Below are 25,685 nucleotides of genomic sequence, written 5' to 3' on the forward strand. Positions count from 1 at the left end.
GTAACATGTATATAACATCACATCTCAGAAACCACTGAATATGTTTGTTTGTAACTTCATACATGTCTTTACTATTATCATAGGACACTATGTGACTGAAAGTATTCACAATGTTTCACTATAAACAAATGTGGTAGTGCGGTCTCATTCGCTTACGCAATTTAACCGGTCACGGGACGGTTACGAGTTATGTAACTTTGTAAGCACTTATGTAATACGCAAATATTTATCGAGTCTAATTAAACAACGATTATTTCTGGTCAGGATGACACCACTGACTGGTTGTAATTCAATTAACTAAAGGCGTCCAGTCAGTTACGCCTTAATACACTCAAAGAATTAATCTATATTAAGTGAAAACCAAAGCAGATTTAACGAAAATAACTAACTTTTACTCTAAGAACTAGGAAACTGAAGAACAATGACAGAGAATTAAGAACAGGTACAAGCCAAGTCTAAAGAATCTAAGCATCTTTAAAAATGAACAAATACAGCAAATACCTTAATGAATGTAAAAAGAAGTTCACAATTTGTAAAAAAAAACTGATATAATGTTAGTTACTGTTATTCTAGAAGTTGCCTCAAAAATTTAGTTTATAAAATAAGTCTAACTTAATCTAAAGAACACAATTTATGGAGAGTGGGAAACTCCAGTGACTCAAACGTAAAAATTAAGAAGAATTAAGAAAAGTTATTTCAATCAAAATATTCTTTCTAATTTAGAAAATGCCAAATGAAAATTAGCTAAATAATGAGAATAATTTGGAAAATAATGCCAAAATATCTTGATGCTATATCAAGAAGTGACTGTATCAACCAAAACAGCTTATTTTATACAGTTCTGGGAGCACTGGCAGAACAGTCTTTTTTAATAAATGATAAATATCTTAGCTATCGGGAACTATGTAGGGGTTTTCTCAAAGATGGCTTATCAGTAATAGTTCCCATTATAGATTAATTTGCTACAAACTGATAACAACTGTGAGAAAACAATAAGTACAGTTTTACACACGAAATAACAACTTAGCCAAAAATGTCATTATATTAGAAAAATATGCATTTGAAGTATTTACCCTTTAAGTGTTTTGAAACCATGGGGTCTAACACATTCCAGAGGTGAACTAAAAATAGATAAGGTAACCTGAGTCAGCAGGTTAAACAAGGGAGTTAACTATTAGAAAGTATGTACAGGTTATCTTTCTTAAACAGTATGGCTTATCAGATTCTTGTGAAAATTGACAAAATAAAATAAGTTTTATGTAATGATAATCAGCTAAAGCTAAATTTTACCACACAGCTTTAGACATACAAAAACAATTACCACCAACCTGAGAGCCTTGTTTTTAAACAAACATGAACTATTTTAGACACACCTTGAATTTTATTTCCAATTTACTAGAGTGATGACAAGGTTTTACTATAGCCATATGAGGAAAAATGCCCCGCACCCTGGCGGCAATGTTTTTCAACCAACCGGAACCATTTTCAAACTCATCCAAGATTATATTAGGACACATCTTCTGACCAAGTTTCATGACGATCGGACAATAAATGCGGCCTCTAGTTTGTTAACAAGGTTTTACTATAGCCATGTATAGCCATATAAGGAAAAATGCCCCGCCCCTTGGCAGCCATGTTTTTCAAGCAAACATTACCATGTTCGAAGTCGTTCAAGATTTCATTGAGACCAATCTTCTGACCAAAAGTTCATGAAGATTGGACAATAAATGTGGCCTCTAGAGTGACAACAAGGCAAATGTTGACAGCGCACGACGCACGACGGACGACGCACGACGCACGACGGACTTTAGGCGATCACAAAAGCTCACTATGTGCTCAGGTGATCTAAAAATGGATCCACTGCTGCAACACTTTCTGAAAGACGTGAACATTGAAATAGAATTAAGCAAAGAAATGGCCTTCCTTGGTATTATCGACAAAGAAGTAAACAATCATACTTATATTATAATGAAAACTTTTAAATTTAACATGAAAATAAAGAAACGCATCCCATACTTCGATATTTTTCTAAACTATCTCAAGATAAAAGTACAGATAGAAGCAGACATTATCCTTATTAAAAACAAACATAAAACGCATAATCAAACATGGATCAACTTCTCCAACACTTTCTTAAAGACGTAAACATTGAAATAAAATTAAGCAAAGAATTGGCCTTCCTTAGTATTATCGACAAAAAAGTATACTCTAATTTTCTGAATTCTATAAATATTATAATGAAAACTTTTTTATTTAACATGAAAATAAAGAAATGCATCCCAAATTTCAATATTTTTCTAAATTATCTCAAGATAAAAGTACAGACAGAAGCAGAAATTGCCCTTATTTAAAACAAATATGAAACAAAAAATAAAAAATGGATCCACTTCATACAATATTTTTCAACCAACAGAACTTCTCTTCAAGTACGTATAAAATTTTATATAAGTGCCCATGCTCTCAACCATAAGAACTCGTTTATGTTTAAAATGCCAACCGCAAAGTACTTACAATTACAGAATCAAGAAATATTTTACTATGTTTTGTATATGCTCTTAAATTGCTAGATATTTTTCTCGAACCATTTAAAACAAAATTGTATTGTTTGTATGTATGTGAGTGCGTACGTGCATGCGTGCGTGCGAGCATGAGCGTGCGCGCGTATGCGCGTGAGTGTGTGTGTGATATCACCTGAAGAATTACGTAAACTAAACTAACAATTCTTATTGTATCGTTTATTTAGATCGGACGTTAACAATTGCAATGAATTCGGTAAAGTATTGTTTCATGGTACATGCTTCTCTGATTGCATGTAGTGTAGAGGAAGTTATTTTTACTTCAAAATAATGTAACAAAAACCACCACAGGGAAGTTATTATTAAAAAACAAACAAAACAAACACAAAAAACACAATATGATTGTGATTTGTCTATTGCAAAGCTTCGCGCGATATAGATCAAAACAAAAATTCAATCGGTCTGAACAAGCATGCCATACAAAACTAGACATGTTTAAGCCTTCACCCATACGAAGTTTTTACACTTTTTGTACGTGAATCATCAGGAAGTAAAAAATTAAATGGACATTGCTTCAGTCTGATATGTTTGTGAGCAGGCTTATTGTCCACTAACATACGTAAGAGTCTTGGACAAAACAAACCAAGGCTTTTAAGTAATGCAATATTTGAATACTTGAGCAAGTAAAAATTGTGCATTATATACATACTGATTTTAACTGAACAAATACAGCGCTCTTGATTAGGAACAAGGAAATGAATAATAGAACTCTTCAAATCATGACTTGAGTCATCAAGTAATGTAATGGAATACGTATTCAATTGTTCATTTATGATGATGTCTCAAAGCACGTGCCGTCACACATTGTTAATGATGAACTTTAGTAAAATAATAATGATTAGTTAATATTTCATGCCTTAACTCAAAAAACAACGAGTAATACCCCGGCTTTACATTAATGAAATGTGTTAATACTAAATGCTACAATTATAAAGTATATTTTTTAATCTGTAAACAAACTTAAAGATCTAATATTACCTTATGTATTTTTATTTTTTAATCAAGGTTGCATCTGGAAAAATACACATTAGTATAATCAACCCTAAAGGCATACATGTTGAAAAAATTATGCAATATTTAGAAACTCTCAGCACTTAAAGTACATAAGTCGGTTCCCTGTTTTTTATTCTACAAACAAAGTCTTGGTACATTTGCTGAAATAATACAACTTAACAACTTTTCCGGAAAAGGTCAACGTTATGATTGCTGCGATACTAAATAACCGAAAACTCTTGTTATATATCGTAAAGAAAGCTCGTAAAGTTGCCTCATCTATTAGTTTATACCTATTTATTTTAGTTCTATTGCATCGAAAGCCTAAGGCTTATTTGACCGCCCCTCCTCCCCTCCCGTATTTAGCGGCTTTTTAAGATCCTTTTTGACGATGCTGGAACAGCGTCGTCCAAGGTTTCATAACCAGTAGAAAAATTTCTCATAATGGCGACCTATGTAAAAGACCGAGCCAGTCCGTTTGAGATAACGCGATTTTTCAGTTACTTCCCTTTTGCATTCGCCACTGCGTAGGAGATTGCTCGTCATTGATTACATTCTTCTAGCAGAGTTGTCGTTCGTGTTTCAACATTCAACAATGGCCGCCCCCATGAGAGTCTCGAGTCAAAACTTTCTTACTGCATAAATTGGCTTGTTTCGCTATTTAGAAGCTGTCATTTATGAAATATGAATTATTTATTCACTAAATCTCCGCCAATGACAACAAAGGATGGAATTCGAAGGATATATTCGATGTGAATGGATCACTTTCTATGGCTTCGCCCATGAGAGACTTGATAACACTCGTGTCAAAACTTTCTTACAGCTTAAATCGGCTTGTTTCGTAGTTTAGTAATGCAACAATTAATGGAATTCGAAGGATATATTCAATGTGAATGAAGCACTTTCTGGATCTCGACAGTTTGACAAGGCAAAACTGGCATACTGATGATACTGGTATTTTTAGTTATCCATTTAAGTCACATTTTGCTTTATAATATTTTGTTTAAGCATTTTGCGACTTATTGAATGGCTATGATACCCGATATCAACATGTCATATGGGATTTGCATATCACCAAGCTGTCATGAAATACAACATTGAATACAAACTCTTTACTCAAATTACTGGTAAGTATGAATTCTTTCTTCTTTCTATTTAAGTAGTTGATGTCATTACAGTCCAAATAATTAGACGTAATTTACCGTTTAGTCCATGTATATTGACCTCATATTTATAGGAGTAGATATTATGTTAAAAGGGGCCTTTTCACAGATTTTGACATGTTTTGAAGTAAGTCATTAAATGCTTTATATTGATAAATGTAAACATTGGATACTAAAAACTCCAGTTAAAAATCCAGAATAAATTCTTTAAAAAAAAAGTAGTATGCAGCAGGGCTCGAACCAGTGACCCCCTTAGTCCTGGAATAAAAACGCATTAGCCTGCTCGACTATTCTGGCAATTATAAATGGTTAACGTATTTTATACCTAGTATAAGCAATCTTCGTAGTTTCACACAATTAAACAACAACAACATAACTCTCCAAATTATTCAATCGTTTCGCGTTGCAACGCTTTATAATTTTTAAATCGTTAAAAGATGCATATAATGGCTATATTAGACCATGGTAAATGTTCAGTAATACTGTTTCCTAAAAATAACATAACTAAAATGAAAATTTGCAAATCCGATACAACTTTTTTCAATTTTTGTCAATTTACCAAAACGTGAAAAGATCCCTTTAAAGTTAAATGAACCATATCCCAGTAAAAGAGACATTGAGGCGATTGTGGCCAGTTTAGATCCAGTTCAGCCTGCAGTTGCTTAAAAGCTGTTTGCTTAAGAGCGGTTTTCTGACAATGACTAATAGTTTAATTGGATACATATTAGACTGCCCTTTTCCTGTGACCTGGCTAATTAAATTCAAAAGCCTGGTAACAGTTTAACGTTAATGTTACCAATGTGTCAGATCAGGGCCTGGATTTTGAAATCTAGGACATGCATGGTCAGAAGATGTTATTAAAGATTATACATTTTTTCAAACACATACAAATGCATACAAATATAAATAGTAAAATGCACTAAGTCAGAAGGCATTTGACTTCGGCTGGTGCCTTGGCACACCAGGTGTTTCGGTTGCAATAGTTTGATGGACTCACTACTTGGATGTGTAGTTACATTATTTACAGTATATCAAACAGTATTTAGCATGGACCAATAATTTTTTCAAACATAAATTATTGATGTAAAATGCTTGAAGGAATAATATTTAAGGTATAAGAAGGCATTTTCTTTTTGTTTTAAAGGATATCTTTGAAAATTATATTTTTCATGATTGTTTTGGCAACAAGGGGTAATGCATTTTTAAAAAATGTGATTAATTTTCTGACAAAAAACCATGGTACCATGAGTAGCATGAAACAATATTTTTTTAAACATTTGTAATTGATGAAATATGATTGCAAAAATAATAACTAAGGTCATATAAAGCATTTTTATGCCCCCCTTCGAAGAAGAGGGGGTTTATTGCTTTGCACATGTCGGTCGGTCTGTTGGTCTGTCGCTCCGTCCACCAGGTGGTTTTCCGGATGATAACTCAAGATCGCTTGGGCCTAGGATCATGAAACTTCATAGGTACATTGATCATGACTCGCAGATGACCCCTATTGATTTTCAGGTCACTAGGTCAAAGGTCAAGGTCACATTGACAAAAAACATATTCACACAATGGCTGTCACTACAACGGAGCGCCCATATGGGGGACATGCATGTTTTACAAACAGCCCTTGTTTATTTTATTTTAATAGGTTACTCTGAAAATTCTATTTTTCATGATTTTTTTTTGCAACAAGGTGTTATGAAATTTAAAAAATGTTACGGGATTTTTAGACCAAAAATGTACTATGATAATACTATGATCACTTCGCCAAAACATTTATAATTATATTGTTTATTCTTGAAAATGCATTTCCCCTATTCACTAAAAAAACAAACTTTTGATCAAAAAATTCATATATAATGATGTTTACTTTTATTTTCAAGAATCATAATGCCTCTTTTTAGTTGTATTTAGCCACAAGTTCTTGTCAGCCACTTAAGGGTTATATGTTGCCTTTCTTTTACTAAATGCAAAATAATTCTACACTTTGAGACATTCATAAAATATTTTATGTCTTTACAACACCGACAGGCTAATAAATTTATATATCAAGTACTTCCATACTAACAGGACAATTCTAGGCGGGCAACCTAGCAACCTTAATTTGTTCATATCTTCCTATCAATCTGTTATATGTGTTATGAGTCATTTGTCCGGAGAACATTTAATGTTTGTTATAACTTTTAAATAATTCAATGTTCAAAGTGATATTGTTATTGACCGATAAACCAACATACTGATTAAAAGGGAATATTTTATTGATTATTTGCATTTTATCTTACATGAGAAATATTTGCCTAAATGTTTTTCAAACTATAGAGAAATCTATATACAATTAATAATTGACGACGTTTAACAAAAAAAAAGATATATTAAAATGGTTTCCGGATGATAACTCAAGAACGCTTATGCCTAGGATCATGAAACTTGATAGGTAGATTGATCATGACTCGCAGTTGACCACTATTGATTTTCAGGTCACTATATCAAACGTCAAGGTCATGGTGACCTGAAATAGTAAAATGGTTTCCTGATAAAAACTCGAGAACACTTATGCCTAGGATCATGAAACTTCATGTGTACATTGATCATGACTCGCAGATGACCGCTATTGATTTTGAGGTCACTAGGTCAAGGTCACGGTGACCCGAAATAGTTAAATGGTTTCCGGATGATAACTCAAGAACGTTTATGCCTAGGATCATGAAACTTCATAGGTTTATTGATCATGACTCGCAGATGAACCCTATTGATTTTCAAGTCACTAGGTCAAAGGTCAAGTTCACGGCGACCCAAAATAGTAAAATGGTTTCCGGATGGTAACTCAGAACGCTTATGCCTAGGATCATGAAATGTCATAGATACATTGATCATGACTCGCATATGACCCCATTTGAGGTCACTAGGTCAAAAGTCAAGGTCACGGTGACCCGAAATAGTTAAATGGTTTCCGGATGATAACTCAAGAACGCTTATGCCTAGGATCATGAAACTTCATAAATACGTTAATCATGACTCGCATATGATCCCTATTTAATTTCAGGTCACTATGTCAAAGGTCAAGGTCACGGTGACCCGAAATAGTAAAATGGTTTCAGGATGATAACTCAAGAACGTTTATTCCTAGAATCATGAAACTATATAGGTACATTGATCATGACTCGCAGATGACCCATAATAATTTTCAGGTCACTATGTCAAAGGTCAAGGTCACAGTGACTCAACTTTGAAAAATGGTTTCCAAATGATAAATCAAGAATGCTAACGCCTATGATCATGAAACTTCTTAGGTACATTGATCATGACTCGCAGATGACCCCTATTGAGTTATAGGTCACTAGGTCAAAGGCCAAGGTCACGGTGACTTGACTCAGTAAAATGGTTTCCGGATGATTACACAAGCAAGCTTACGCCTAGGATCATGAAACTTTATAGGTACATTGATCATGACTCGCAGATGACACCTTTTGATGTTCAGGTCATTAGGTCAATGGTCAAGGTCACAGTGAGTCAAAACAGTTTAATGATTTCTGGATGATAACTCAAGAATGCTTACGTCTAGGATCATGAAAATTTATAGGTACATTGATCATGACTTGCAGATTACCCATATTGATGTTTAGGTCACTAGGTCAAAGGTCAAGAACAAAGTGACTCAAAGCAGTAAAATAGTATCCAGATGATATCTCAAAAATGCTTACGCCTAGGAACATTAAACTTTATAGGTACATTGATCATGACTGGTATATAACCCTTATTGATCTTCATATCACTTGGTCAAAGGTCAAAATCACAGTGACTCATAACAGTAAACAGATTTCCTGGTGATAACTCAAGAAAAGCAAGGCCTAGGATCATGAAACTTCATAGGTAAATTGATCATGACTGGCAGATAATCCCTATTGATTTTCAGGTTACTAGGTCAAATGTCAAGGTCACAGTAACAAAAAATGTATTCACACAATGGCTACCACTACAACTGACAGCCCACATGGAGGGCATGCATGTTTTACAAACAGCCCTTGTTTGGCTTATGTTGGTAAATGTTCATCTCTGTCAATTCTAGGTTAAATTTGAAAGTAGGTCATTTGTGGTCCAAACTAGGTCAACAAACCAAATCACAGAAAAGGTTAGTGAACACTCCAGAGGTCACATTTTCTTCCAGATCTTCGTGAAAATTGGACAGAATTGAATGTTATCTCGATGAAATAAAGTTTCAGTTTGAAAGTTGGTAGTTTGTCAAAAACTAGGTCATTAGGTTAAAATATAGAAAACTTCATTTAAATTTCTACAGGTCACATTATCTTCCTGATTTTCATGAAAATTGCTTACAATGATCTTAATCAAATCAAAAGCTGAATTTGCAAGTTGGTCCTGGCAGGCTAAAGCTAGGTTACAACTTAGTCAAATCATACACAAGTTTTTGACACTTTAGAAGGAGTTTTGGGTGAGCGATACAGGTCTATCTTGTTTTAGAACAGCCTGTTGTAAGAAAGGGAATGTATTGTATTTGTTTCAAAAGTAACATTTTATTGCAATTGGAAGTAACTGAGCAATTATATGATGTCATAGTTTTAGTTATTTTGCTCACTTGTTATGATGTGACAAGGTGAGCTTTTGTTATCACTGTTTGTTGTATTTTATCCAAAGTTTATTGTGAACACATAAGATAATTTGGGTGTCATCTCTTTGCCAGATTCTTATGAAACTAGTCACCTCTATGTCATTTTAGTTTTCAAATTTTATCAAAAATTAGGGAACTAGGTCAAATATAAGAAAAGGTCTGTTAATACTTTAGTGGTCACATTCTCTCTCTGATCCACTTGTAAATTGGTTAGAACATTATTTTAAATGATTTCAAAGTCAAGCATGAAAGTAGCACATTTAACATTTAGGTCACAAGGTCTAGTCTCAGTGATTAACAGGTCACGTTCCAAAGTGGGTCATGTGCTTCCAAGCAGTTGATCAATAACTAAAATCATTAAAATCCATGTTAAAACTTACATTTTTTACCTGATCTTCATGGCAGTTGATCAGAATGTTCAAATAAATAAAAGTAGGATCTTGGTAACAAGACTCAACTAGATCGGATAGACGCAAATAGTTTGTTCATACTCACAATGCCTTTTTTTCTAGATCTTCATGAACAATTAGTTAACACCACTAGGAAACAATCAGTTTCAGGTGAGCCACATTGTGCTGTACAAGCTATCTATGTATAGTATAGATTGTTACAAAACCTTGTTTATCAATAAAAATAAATGAAAAAAATGGCTTTCTAAAACTTGTAGTCTTGGATGATATAGTCATCAATTTGTAATCTACGACAATCTTTTGAGAAGAAAAACAAAGTTTGATTATTATTATACCCCAACATACTGGTATTGGGGGCTAGCACAGGAATTCTCAATTATGTTCCTCGAAAAATAATGTGTAAGCATATTGTTGCTGTTTTATCCAGTTGTCTGGACCATTTCTCCCAAAAGAATTTTAAGTTCAAATATGAGATATTTAGGTAAATAAATTTCATTGAACTGATTGAAGGGATGCAGTGTCCAAGAACGAAAACGATTGCACCACAACCATTAACTATTGGCCTGCGGATAAATGACAAGCAATAAAAATTACACAATTGCGGTGATGTAGATTAACTTAAATGGATGCTTATTTATGTTATGCTTTCCGGTGATTTATACAGATATATCAGTGAAATAAACTGGTATTTCACTTTTTTAAACAGTGAAAAATAACTGAAAATATCGATATTTTTCGCATTTTTTCTGGGAAAATCGATATGCCACCGAATCCAACTAATATCTTCTATATATCCATCCTCTTCAAAAGCATCGTCAAACCAGTACTTTCAGTACTTTGATTGTTATTTGAAATTATGGACGCGGAATAGCAAATTGTGTTTGCGTTAGATACCTGTTCCTGCATTATTCATACGTTTGGTAAATAAGACGCCACGCATCATATTAAGTGAGTCTCATCAATCTTTACCTTGTGAACTCAACTTTTAGCCAAATTTTAGCAAAACAGGGTCAGGATGTTAATATAATTAAGAAAATTTGACAAGTTCGATATTGGGCCATTTTGGGTGAAAAACTAGGTCACAAGAGAGAAATAAGGGAAAACATTATGTACACATAAGAAATCACTGTTTTGATTGGATCGTTATGAAATTTGTCAGAATATTTGTTTCAATAATATGTAGGTCAAGTTTGATAATGGGTTTCGGTCAAATATTAGGTCACTAGGGCAAATGTCTGGAAAACCTTGTTAATACTCCAGAAGTCACTGTTATGATTGCATCTATACCAAATTTTGTCTGAATTTTTGCTAAGTTATATGAAAGACAAAATGGGTCATCTGGGGGTAAAAAAACTAGGTCATGCATCAAAACAAAGTTTTAAAGAGTGATAAGTGATTGTCATGTAAGCAAATAAATGGCAATCTTGGCACTCTTGTTTCATTAAGTGGAACAAAAAAACAGATTGACCAGTTTTTCTGATAATTCGTGTTTCTACAATGTAATTAATAACGATGTAAGTCTGTTGTCGATATTGTTGATGCATCATTTATAATATGTTTATAAAATATTGTCATTCGAGCAAGATTTTTCAATATTTTATTCTTTAGCTATAAAAGAGCTTATTAAGAACAACTGCGAGTTTTTCTTATCAAATTGATAAACTTGAATTTGTTAATATCTATATCAAATTCTTAAAACAAAAACTAAGCTACCTTTAATTTAAACCTCTGTTAAGTTACTTTATGACAAATATGTCCACTATTTTACTTTATTTGTACTTAAGAATAGTAAAGGAAACAATAATCAGAAACTTTTTGTGACTTTGTAAGTTATTTTGTTGGTTAAAGGAGTAAGATTATGATTTCCGATGTGTTCACAGTTTTAAGCGAACCTGAATATTTCTAACCACCAATAAAAGTGTATTTTTAATATCTATTTACGGTACAAACCACTTCTGATCTTTATTGCCTTAGTCATATGACATGCAGTTTTACGCACGTATTGACACACTATTGATGATATTGCGATTCGCTTACAGCAACAATTTTAATTTCTTTCGGGATAAGAATGGTTGAACCCATGGAAACCTTGAGGTGAAAGACTGATTTGAGCAATATTATTTCAAAGCTGGATTATGGGCTGATGTCAAGCATCACTGGCGATGTAACAGACTAAGCACACTGTTAAATAATATCGATTAATAAATTGGAAACTTTGATCAAGATTTCGGTGAATTTGTGTATTTGTTGTCATTTAAAATCTGCACATTGAATGTACAAAGGTCCTCGCGTTGGAAGTCCTTAATTTGTACGAACTTTTCCAGTGTGTGATATATGCAAATGAAGGTCCTCGTGTTGTATGTAGATGTCCAGTGTGTGTGCAATATGCAAATGAACGTCATCGCTTTAATGTCCTCGTAAGTGTAGCTCAGCAAGAGAGGTCCTTGAAGTGTTTTCTGTGGTAACTACTGCTTGTATTTTTTAATAGAAAGTTTTCTTTCCTACCGATATCTGCGTTTTCATTTATTTTGCAACAGCGAAAGGACAACGTTTTAATGATTTCCCCAAAAACTATGTTAAAGTCCAGGTCCCCGGAAAGGTACTTATACAAGCAGGTGTTTGTGCGTTCGTGCATGCGCTTGTGTGTACGTGTGTGCGCGTGTGTGTGTGCGTCTGTGTGTGTGCGTGAGTGTGTGTGTGTGTTTTGTGTTTGTGACAGCGAGTGTGAATCCGCCTAAGTGCATGCTTTTTTGTTTGCCTCTTCTATAAAATGATTTATACTGACAATATATGTTGTATGTGTGTGAACTATTATTACAAAATGCACTGTATTTTTTTACTCTTTTGAAAATATAAATACAATTCTGAACGAGTGATTCATATATGTTATATTATATTACCAATGTGTTATGCATGAAAATGTAAATGAAGTCTATGTTAATGTCTAACATGGTAAAATAAATGAAAAAAGTAGATTTACAAACAACAGATTTGTCATACTGATAGCATGTTCAGCTCAGTAAAATGTGTGCAATTATCAAACGACCAAGTAATGGTTATTTAAAAAAAGGCATATTTTAGCTGAAGGGCACGTCAGAGTTCAGTTTATTGCCCAATGACCGTGTCGCCTAATAGGTCATGAAAATAGCTAACTATTTTGAGAGCTTTAGGTCTACCACCATTACTGTAGCTCACTCCCTTATCTAAGATCCTCTAGATTTTACTCTCAACGTTTACCTGAATGGCATATCAGAGTTCAGTTTATTGTCCAATGACCTTGTCGTCTAACAGGTCATGAAAATAGCTAACTGAGAGCATGAGGTCTACCACCATTGCTGTAGCTCAGTCCCTCATCTAAGATCCTGTAGATTTTACTCTCAACGTTTTCAGAGTCAGTATCTGCCAAAGAGGCAAGTAACTCTAAAGCAACTGGTGTGGCCTTCAGTTTCATTCTACTCATATGTACTGCACTGGATCATCAGAGCTGTTCCAGACGGGCATTTCAGTAAATACTTCCAATGAAGTACATGCAAGGCTCCAAATGTCTGTCATTTCATTTGCACTTTGTCTTTCAAGAAGGATCTCCGTTGGCTGATATGCAGGAGTTCCAGGCTGTAAACAAATCCCAGCCACAGTTGTCATAATAGGGTTTGTTGTCTTTATTTTACTGAGACCCATATTTTCAACATATGAAACTAGTTTGCAACAAGTACATTTTCAGGCTTGATGTCCCTATGTATGATCATGGGGTTTTGTGCATGTAGATATGCATCAGCTTGGGATATCATCAAGCAAACATTTAGCTTCAATGGCATGCTCATAGATGGTCCATCAATACGAAATAGACAGCTGTCTAATGTAACACCATTAATAAGTTCGGAAACCAAGTAAAATCGATAACTTTCAATAGCAAATGCCACTTTCAATAGCAAATTCCATCAGAATGACACTATTTGGATGCCTAAATTGTGAATGGACACAGAGTTCTCGATCAACAATTGGTTTTGCGATCTTCATCCGCTTGATCTTGATCTCTTTGATAGCAAAATTTGTGCCTATCCACGATCCTTCATACACAATACCAAACCCCCGTATTCCAATTTTTCTTTACCTAAGTTTATGTCAGCCAAATTTATTCTTGGTGCTGTGCAAGATGTTAAATGTCTGTGCTGGAGTGTTTAATGATCGAGGTTGAATATTCAATACCTGTGGTTGAGTTTTCAATGTCTGAGGTAGTGCGTCTTATGTCTGTGGTGGTGAGTTCAATGTCTGAGGTAGAGTGTCTAATGTCTGTGGTGGAGAGCTCAATGTCTGTGGCTGAGTGTTCAATGTCTGAGTTGGAGTGTTCCATGTCTGTGGTTGAGTGTTCCCTGTCTTTGGTTGAGTGTTAAATGTCTGTAGTGGAGTGTTACCTGTCTGTGGTTGAGTGTTCAATGCCTGTGTTGGAGTGTTCCCTGTCTGTGGTGGCGTGTTCAACGTATATGACTGTATGTCAACTGTCTGTGAAGTAGCCAATGACTGGGTTGATTGTGTCAGTGTTTTGATTGTATTCAGCTGTTCTGTTACATTACACTCAGCCTCAAAGGTGTACAACTGCTCATCTATAATTATGCCATCATAATAGTTTCCAGGACAATTTACTTTCAAAACTGATGCATTAATCCCTTTAATAACACGACTGTCATCCTTATACCACTGATACTGTAAATTTCTGTTGTGCAATGACATTATCAATCCCAACATTAAATCACCACCATTCATTCAATGTATTTCATTTGGACCCTGCATTATTATTTTTGGATAAGCAGAAGAAGTGTTACTGCTTAATTGGTACGACCAGTCATTTAATTCAGTTAAATACATCTGATCATCTTTTTCAACATGCACTAGTAAAAATCCCTTATCCGTGATACAGTTATAATCTGCATATGAAATGTCATGCGCTGATGAATTATAAAATTGTCTCATAGAGCCATAGGAAATTGTACACTCAGTATTTTCATATCTAGATAATATGTTCCTTTTGTACTTAAGGGTCATATTTACAGGCATAGTGTTGTTTACAAAAACACTCTTGCCGTGTCTTCTTCAGCATTTTCATCTGCTTAATCTGTTACTGTCTCTTCCACATTCAATTCGTCTTCATCCCTCTCATCCACATTTCCAGCTGTTTGTTGAACCTCCGTAGTACATGATGAAGTTTGTTGTTTTGGCTTTGTTCTAATATACATATTGTACTGTGAGGAAAAGAGCCCGTGATATTTCAGGTATTCTTGAAAAGAACATGCATTGCCTTCTGTGTTAATTCTGTCTAAACTTGCACCAGCAAAAACTGCCTAGCGACGAATCCATGTCCTTCAAGTAACCTAACTGACTCTTTCCTCTGGAAAATAGTTCTTTACACCTCTTTCAATAATTGTTTCCACAGCTAGACCTTCATCTGCATTGTAATCCATTCTGTGTACACCTCCTTCTTTTGTCTTAGTAACGACTCTGTACTTTTCATTTTAAATGTTCTGCCATCCAATGTATAATGTGTATATAGTGTGTTTTCCACTTCCGATTTTGTCTTGACCAATATCTTGTTTCTTCTGAAAAACAAAAAGACAACATGAGCCAAGATATAAGAACATGACAAGAGCTGCACGGTCGGAGGCTGATGCCCCGCAAAAAAGGCATTGACACAGGATTTTATGCAACAAAATTAACCACAAGAGTTAATCTTATCATATTGATGTGACTTAGCTACTGTAATAGGGGCCATCTATTGTTCAAGGCAATGCACATTGAAATTATAAGGCCAATCAGTCGATTCGTAGACAAGTTCGTAGACAAGTTATTGACAGGAATCAATTTTCACACTTAATGTGACAGTGACCTTTGACAAACTGATCCAATTTCAATAGGGGTCATCTACTGTACAAGGCCGATGCACATGGGAAGTATCAAGACAATCGGTACATTATTGACATTAATTATTGACAAGCTATTGATTTGAAACCATTTTACATTAAGTGTGATATTGACTTTTACATTTGACCTAGTGACCCCAATTTCAATAGGGGTCATCTACTTTCCAAGGCCAATGCACATGGGAAATATCAAGCCAATTCGTCAATTGGTTGACGCGTTATTGATCGGAAAACGAACTGGTCTACCGACAGACCGACAGTAAGACCGACCGACCGTCGCCGACATCCAGCAAAACAATATACCCCCTTCTTCTTCGAAGGTGGGGGTGGGGCATTAAAATTTGGACAGTGTCAATAAATGCCCTCGTTTGTAAAACATGTATGCCTACCTTAGTGAGTCCATTTTGAGATAGGAATGTCTCCAGTTAAGGTTCCTAAGAAAACAAACAATGTAAACAGGTGCTATCAGAGGACAGACCGACAAACAGACAGACAGACAGACAGACAGACAGACAGACAGACAGACAGATAGACAGACAGACAGACAGACAGACAAACAAACAAACAAACAGACAGATCATATATGGAGAAGGAAAGTTAATGGTATACCATTAAGTATGTATAAAAAGCAGTTATTTTGAGAAAGGTTTGTTAAGTTGTTGCTCCTGTCTACAGGTTGGCAGTATGTTAATGTATGAAAAGTAATATGTCAAATGACTTTTTGACCTAGATAAGTTTAATGAATTTCGGCTTAAAACGTGTAAAGTTATAGAGGAAACAAGACTCTGGTGTACAGACAGACAGCCAGGCCGACATTTGCAAACTAATATAACCTGGCATCTCTGATGGAGGACATAATAAATCACGTCAACACGGAACATTTTGTATATTTAACCAAAAATCAAGCATGTCTTGTATTGACAAGTTAATTTTTACTTTTTTGTTATTTCTTATTCGTTATTTCTTTTTATTTCTTATAACTTATTTCTTATTTGTTATTTCTTATTACTTTTTTAGTTATTTCTCACTTGTTATTAATTGTTACTTATTTTTTATTAGTTATTGCTTATTTCTTATTACTTAATGTCATAATTTTTAATGAAACCTCCTATTAGTTGCTATGGTAACAAGAGCTTGTCGAACACAAAATGCCCCCGTAATGCATTCAGTAACGTTGGGTTGTTAATTTTAAGCTATTTTCAAGAATGGGACCCGAATTAAGAACTTTTAAGACTGTGCGAACTCTTTCCACGCAGGGGGCTATAATTTTCTGATTCTTACCCTAGCATTATAGAGTTAAAACCTGGAAACCGCTTTACCCGATCCAGGTCACTGTTTCCTTGACCTCTGGCCAACTATAACGTGCAAAAAATAAATAGGGGTATTCTGCTGGTCATGGTCAACCTCCCTATAAAATTTCATGATCCTAGGCCGAACTGTTCTTGATTTATCATCCGGAAACCGTTTAACTGTTTTGGGTCACTGTGACATTGACCTTTAACCTACTGTCCTCAAAATAAATAGGGGTCATCCATCTGCTGGTCAAGGCCAACCTACCTATCAAGTTTCATGTCTTAGGTAAAAAAATGAGTTATTATCCTGAAACTGTTTGGTCTCGGACCGACCGACATTTGCAAAGCAATAGACCCCACCTGCTGCGAAGTGGGGCATAACTAGAGGTCCATATGGATTTTAATTCCTTGAGTAATCTTCGTACAAAAGGACTTTTATTGTCAAATTATTTACAACTCAGGTGGTAGTTTGGCTGAGTGCTGAACACATTTGAGTCAAAAAGATATATATTAATATTTTCCGATTGGTTGCTATGCCAATGAGAGTCCCGTGCAGACTTCTATTACTTGAGCAATTTGGCAGAGGACTACTCAAACATCATTTCTGTGAAATTAGTTTCCAAATAGGCTAGTGTTTGATTTTTCATGCTTTTTTATAATAGTATTTTCCCATTGGTACAGCTAAGGCATGCAGACTTCGATATGATTTCAATTTCTTGAGAAATGTCAGAAGAAGACTACCAAAGGATCAATTTTGTGAAATTATTTTCAAATCTGGCTGGTTATGAAACCTTAGGAACTGGTGTAAACTTTTTCTTTCTGGTTTCCTTGCTTATGTTCATCCTCCCTGACTATATTTTGTGAACAAGTTCTTCAATTTTTATGTTCTTTTTTGCAGATTCGTCAGCCTGAAAATAAAGAACAGTGAATTGTTAAAATATTTTAAACGAGCAAGAGGGCCATGATGACCATTGATCCCTCACCTGAATACAATGAATTGGGTTATCCAGCATCAGGGCGGGGTCTGATCCACCTTCTATACTTCAGATGCCTCTCTCATGCTGACAATTAGGGCCGGACACTCAACTCATGGAATTTGTTTGACCCACTCAGAAAATGACCAGAAGGGATAAAAAAAATGCCTGAATTTGTATACATAAAATAGAAGATCTAATAATTTTGGTTTGGACCATCCCCCAACAAAGAAATAATTGTCAAAGTTGGACGACCTGGAAAAAGATCTTTATTATTCTGGTAGGGAAGCATCAATGAAGATAGGATATTTCATTGAAAACAGTCAAAACATCCAAAGTCTTTGAATGCAGTGTTCTCGGCTTACTTGATTATTGATTATCTGCCTACAGTACTTTTTATTATTTATTTTGTAACGACAATTGCCCAGTCTCTCGGGACTCCTTTGTAACAACATGTATACCTGATGGGGTAGTTACTTAGAAATATAAAATTACAAAATATGACAGTTAATTAAATAATTGGTAAATCGGATGGCAATGATTTAATAATTGGTAGGAATTATATTTCACATGAATGCATCGGAAAATACATGTATTAAGTAATTAAATTTAGCAGTTATTCAAGTTGATCTCCACGCAATTAAACATATGGTTATTAAAATGGTATAACCCGGGCTAATTCATAAAGTCATGTTACCTGTGACTATATAATCAGCAGCTCATGGGGAATATAGAGAATACTAGGTTAGCGTTGAATACAGAGAAGTTTATGTTGCGAGGCTTAGAACGCCGGAAGCGCGAGCCTTGGCGAGCGCTTTCGGTGTTCGAGCCGAGCAACATATACTTCTCTGTATTCAACGCTAATCCTTGTATTCTATTTATCCCATTTGATTTTTTCAACTTGACATTTAACATAAATAGATCTTATAACCTTTACAATAATTTTAATTCAGTCATAAAAGCGCTTAAAATCTAACAAATGTAACCATGCGTAGTGATATACATGTATTTGTTCTGGTACGCAAAATAGTCTTTAAAAAATTCACACACAAACTGTAAAACAAGTAAAAATATCATCATATGCCTTCATTCAATTTTACGCAGTATGCGAATTTTAATACATTACGACCGCGAAAAGATGATTTTACTTTACTATAATTCATTTTATTTTCGAAAGACAATGATCAAAATCCAATATGGCGGCGATTGCTCCTGACAAAATGCTGTCGATGTCAACATTTATGTACACCATCGACGACCTAGTTCTGGCTACCATAACTTTAAATGTCGCTTTTTTATGATTTTTGACTGGCGCGACTTTGTACAGGTCAGTCAATACTAAATAAACTGTACGCTGAAGTTTCTTTAGCTATCGACGACCTTGACAATTTTGACGAGTAAACAGACCATTGCAGCGACTGACACTTCATTTGACAAAATATACAGGGCAATACGTTTTCCGACTTCGGACGACGAATTTAAGGACGCGCAGAACGTGTTTTTTTATATAATGTTATGGGTATGCCGTGTGTGATCCGATGCATCAATGGCGCCCATGTTAAAATCATTTGGAAACCCCGAGAACAGGGAACGACAAAAGTACAAACAAAAATCAAAACACGTAAGAACTAGTATCTTACCTTAAATTATCCTTTAAAATCCATCTATTAATCCATTTAACTCAATAATTGACGATTTTGCATCTAGGGTCTTTAATAATTATTTTAGCATACTTAAATAAAGACCCTTATGCCATTCTATCACTTTATTCAAATGAGTTTATGAACGCGATAAACTTTCTTCTTCGTCATACGTTACGTCATGTACTCTACATTACTGCTGTTCAAATGAACCGGAGCAGTTTATCTAATAATAGCCGTTGGTAAACTCGGTTGCATTTGCAGATTTCTGCATACAAACATAATTATGTTTAAACTTGCACAATGTTTTATTTATCTATGGTAAATGCCCTTATTGTACGAAAAAATAATTTAATATATAAATACACAAAGAATGGAAAACATTCCAGTACACACCAGATAAATGAGTAGAAAATACCCGTGTACAAAATGGGACGTTCCCAATTCCAGTGTGGTGCTATTTTTACCATCTTATACTTTACACAGCTCTATGCCTAACGTGAATTAAATAGGAAAGCAAACATAGCAGATTATTCATGAACTGTGCGATATGTGTATGGCTTGTTGTACATTCTTAATATTTAAGTTAAATGTCAAAAGTAGATCTATATGCTTTGGTTATAAACAATGCACATTACACGAAATAAGTCAAATGTGATCAATTGACAATTCAGATATGTCGACATACAGTACATGAAGAAAACATGTGAAATAAGTCGCGTTTATAATAAATCGTCCAAAAAAAAATGGGGAAAATGACGCAATAAGTATGTCATTTTATGACGCCATCAATCAGCTGATTCATTATACGGATGGCGAAAAATTATGTCATATGACTAGATTTAAAGGTTGAAGGTCGTATAATTTTGAAGCTTAAGTTTTGTCGACTTTGTTTCTTATGAAAAATCATTCAGTGGTAAAGTAAATATAAATAAAAAAAATAACAAAACAAAAATCGTGTAATTTTATATTTTATTTCAACATTTCTTTTGGTGAATGTGTCATATATATATTTTTCTGCAAAATATGCACATTTTCTTCTAATGGGTGACCTTAAAATTCGATCAATGAACCAAACAATATCGACCTAATTTTAGCGAATATCGCATGACGTCATTTAAAAAGTAGTCCGTGCACGCGACAGGTATATTCCACAGTGTTGAATACAAGCAAGTATATTCCACAACGTGTTATACCGTCAATGTCGCGGTGAAAATGGGATAAAAGGCAGAACTGCTCGTGCCGTCGGTCAAGAAACATCGGTCCGGTAATAGTAAAGGATATTAAGCTGGAGATAGCTAATTCTGCATTAACTCCTTGCGAATACCTCGTACCAGACTTGTTTGTGCTTTGGGAAACCAGAAGAAGCTAGACATTAGAAAGACTCACTATTCCTTGTCCGTGGATTATTATTGCACAAGCATCGCGTTTACTGCGATCTATGAAGCGACAAGGATAGTGTGATCTGCTGACCAGGCTTATTACACAAAGAGCTAGCGTATTACATCCTCAGACCAGTGTTCCTTGCGCCCGTCTTCTAGATCTCAGTGATAACCATTCCCTGATTTGAGTTGCCCATCCAATCTTATTTGTAGATCCCATCTCGGATATTAGGATAATCAAGTTTCGTTTTGTTATTTTTGTTCAATAATTTGTCTAATCATCAGGCAGGTAGCCCCAAGGAAAATGTATATTTAGTATTATTTGCTCATGTTAATACTTGGCGTGCACTAGACCCCCTGCACGGTACAGTTTCAAAATAAATCTGTTACCTCAAATACCAAAACCTAAAGGTCACTTTCAAATGAAATATATTCGTTGCTCTGAGAACCTCTACAGTAGTTCCTGTTCGTATTCCATACAGTACATCACAACTCCTTATAAATACAAATGACAACAAGCTACATAGGTTAGTTTTTTTCGGTGTTAATTTTACAAAGTATAGCAGTGTTTAGCTTGTTAACATTGCGATATGTGTTTTTGCAAAGTACTCAGACACTCAAGGGCAATAGATGTACAGTACTTCCAGAACATAAGATTAATATACGATTATAATAATAATAATAGTAGTAGTAATAATAATAATAATAATAATAATAATAATAATAATAATAATAATAATAATAATAATAATAATAATAATAATAATAATAATAATAATAATAATAATAATAGTAGTAATAGCAATAATAATAATAATAATATAATAATAATAGGAAAAAAGGAAAAAAAAATACAACATGAAAGATAAAAGATGTCTATCCAAGTTTACGATGTGTACTAGTACAAAGGGCGTGAAATAAACAACTGAGAACATTATGCACAACACTACCGGTTAACGAACACTGAAATTCTTTTTTCCTCACTTGAGATAACATCCTACATTCAGATTAAGCCACTCCTGACATCATAATTTTGAAGTAAATCGAGCTCTCTTAAACACAATAAATGGCTGCAGAATGAATAGTACATCAATCCAACATTTTATATACACATATCTATTTACATGTTCATTTACAGAACGTGTCACATGTTTCAACTGTGACAGCTCTTGTGTATCAGTTTATCAATTTATGAATAAATCAAATAAATAAGTACATAATATACCGTATAATCGCCGTCACTGGATCTTTTGACCAACCAATCTTTTGGTTGAGTAATTAAACGAGTATTTAAACGTTTAACGTTCACGTTTATACTGAAGGCAACTGTAGATGGTTCTTTAATATTCATGTATGAAAAGTAACTTCATATATAGAGTTCGTTAGTTAACTTTTAATAATACTCTCGTGTTGATGCAGATTATAAGCGTGCATAAATCTTTCCTAGATTAAAGAGCGGATTAAACGTCGGCTCAACGCACATCTTTCTAGCTCACCTGTGCTCAACGGGAGGTTCTAAGCTTCTTTAATGCCCGTCCTCAATGCATCCATGTGTGCGTCAACAACCTTTTGATTTACGATTATGATGATGATGATGATGAAGAAGAAGAAGAAGAAGATGATGATATTGATGCTGATATTGAAAGTGCTGCTGCTGCTGCTGATGATGATGATGACGACGACGACGACGATTATGATGATGATGATGAGGAGGAGGAGTGATGATGATAGTGATGATGATGATAATGATGATGATTTGTGTACGAATTGTTTGCTTAAGAGTGTAATGACATTGATTATAATAATTATGAAAAATAAGTTATGGTAGAAGTTAACAAAGATTTTATTGCTAATTTTATAAAATAAGATGTGTCACTTTAACATTGATACTGACTGCTGCTGATAAAATACCTCGAATTAACTCTACTGCATAATTAATATCACTTTGACATTGATGTTAAGAATTACTCGAATTCTGAGCAAAAGGTAAAAATAACAGGATAAATTTCTTTCTTACATGTTCCGTACACAATTCGCATTATAATTGTTTTTTGAAAATTAACGATATCTTTTTTATTGTGTGATGTTGGCAATCTTTGATAATATGACTTTAAGCATGTTTTATTTTCTAATATATTTGTATATTGTAAATATTATTAAGAAATAGTATTCACTTTCTACGACAGTAAGATTACAAAATTTACATTTTCTTTAATCCCAAGCAATATTATGGTATCGACCTCGTTATGTTTCTTATCTATGTTATGATAGGCGGAATTGAGTTAGTGGTCTCATTTTAAATTGTTTCGTTGTAATGATATTCAGATAATTTTCTGTATTAAATGTATTTTTGGTGCGGAAATATGTTTTAATCATGATGAATTATTGATTTATCTGTACCAATGTTTTTGTAATGATCAAATAATCCTGGCTTGATAAGATTTTAAGTGCATGTTTGTTCAGATTTTTCTGTCAGGGTTTCTTGTTCAGTCCATTCATCAGTGAAACCTAGCTGCACGAGTATTTATTTGATATAGTAAGATCAATATCTTTTGCTGTAAGATAAAGTTTGTTCTGCGTCATTGAGCAGTAATGCGTTTGGTATTCTTATGAGACTATCATTGTAACATGATATTACTTTAAACAAACATTTAAATACGTGTAATTTACGTGTCACAGATAAGAAGTATTGTCCTTATTCGCCATACGGTGCTAATAGATTTGTAGATTTATTGACACAAAGTTTTCTTTAAAAATTCGTATGAATAATATCTAGTTCGTTTCCTGAGTATTGACACCAGATTTCAGCAGAGTAGTGAAGAACAGGGGTTTTTAATATATAATAAAATATTTTATTGTTCTTTTCTTGGGAATATATATTGATTTAAAAGATATAAAAGTCGATGAAGCGCTCTTTTAACTTGTTCTGATATTGATTTTATTATTTTATGCCAGTTTCCTTTTCGTATTGAAGTTACACCCACAAATTTGATTGATGTGACCATTTCCAATGGCTCACCGTATAAAGTTGTTTGTTGGTTACTTGTTTAGAAAATAACGACTTTTTACTAATATTGATTTTCAATGTATACGTATTACATTAGTTTTCAATGTCATTAAACATAAGTTGGGCTGATGTGCGCGAAAATGAACATGAGGCATTAAATAATAAATAATAAGAATTATATATTGTTGATCGATATGATTCCTGCAATATTAGAATTAATATTTTCAATAATGTCATTAACGTACATCATGAACATTATGTCTGAGCAAGAGTCGCCTTGTCGTACACTTGAGTATGAATTGATGTATTAGGATGTTTGATTGTTTAACCTGACGGCTCATTTCACTGACGAATACACGTCTTTGGGTACGGAAACCATTTTGGAGCTTATCAATCAAGGGCACATCATAGATAACGTCTATTTTTAATGCATTTATGTTTTATTCTACCGTGTGCTTATATTTTCTTTATTCTACGTGTTACATCTTTTTTATTCATAAATGCAGACATAATCCATTACAGGAGCTGTCAACCATATTGACGAATAAAAGAAAAGTTCTAAAATACCGTATTGTTTTACAATTATTAGTTTATATTTAATAATTGATGGAAATATCACGACTGATATATTACATTACTTGAAAAAAGTTGTTAAGTTTTCATATTTTCCGTATATTCGGGAATAAAATTAAACGATGTGAAATCGAAAGTACATCGCGAAAATAGGTGACATAACGATATGCACACTATAAATAACGCAAGTAGATTGATCATTTTATAAATAAAATATATACAATTCACAACGCATGCGCAATTTGCATTCCTGGGTTTACCACGTGACAATGATGATCAATTTACTTGCGTAATTCATAGTTAACTGGTAGTTTCGTTTTGTTTCGTTTCGTTTATTACTACTCTCTGCACATTTGTTATAATGTGAACAAGAGGTATAAAGGTGAGTTACAAAATAATTCAAGTATAGGTAGTTACCTGGTACACATACCCAGTAAAATTTTATTACCGAGTATACTGAAAATATGAAAACTTAACAACTTTTTTCAAGTTATGTAATATACCAGTCGTGATATTTTAATAAATATATAAGCTCATAATTGTAAAAAAATACGGTATTTGAGAACTTTTTTTTCTTCGTCAATCTGGTTGACAGTTCCTTTAATGTGCAAATACATACCAGTTAAATCTTGTTTGATCAGTATTGATTTTCATAAGTGAGGAATTTGTAAATAAATTGTTAACACTAAAAATGAGGAAGAAACAAATGAAGATTAGCAGCTTGTAATTTTAGAGAATCTTGTATTGTTCCGTACATTTTTAATAGTTTGATATACCCCATTATGTAGATGCATAATACACTATTAATGGGGTATATACGAGGATGGAGCAAAAACAATATAGTGTCGCAATATAGCTTTAATACCTTAAATAGACAAAAGTTCATGCTATAAATAGAGGGTGACTCAATTGGGAGACGGAAAACTACAACGGGCGAGGCATGGTATGGTATTGCGCAAGGGGGGGGGGGGGGGGGGGGGGGGTATAGGGTTATGGTTAGGGTTTGGGTTAGTGTTAGGGGTCGGGTTAGGGTTTGGGTTAGCCTAAACCCAACCCTAACCCTAACCCGACCCCTAACCCTTACCCTAACCCTTTTTTGGGGTTATCACCCCTGACCATGCCTCGCCCGTTGTAGTTTTCCG

General features: G+C 34.1%; 2 protein-coding genes across 2 annotated transcripts in view; both read left to right on the forward strand.

Moving 5' to 3' along the window:
• LOC127836643 (uncharacterized) overlaps positions 1-25,685 on the forward strand; it is a 318,189-nt gene that overhangs the window by 275,777 nt on the left and 16,727 nt on the right. The window lies entirely within an intron of this gene.
• The window catches only part of LOC127835872 (uncharacterized), a 385,246-nt gene that overhangs the window by 258,514 nt on the left and 101,047 nt on the right, over positions 1-25,685 (forward strand). The window lies entirely within an intron of this gene.

This window comes from Dreissena polymorpha, chromosome 6, assembly GCF_020536995.1.
Source record: "Dreissena polymorpha isolate Duluth1 chromosome 6, UMN_Dpol_1.0, whole genome shotgun sequence".
NCBI classification, from domain to species: domain Eukaryota; kingdom Metazoa; phylum Mollusca; class Bivalvia; order Myida; family Dreissenidae; genus Dreissena; species Dreissena polymorpha.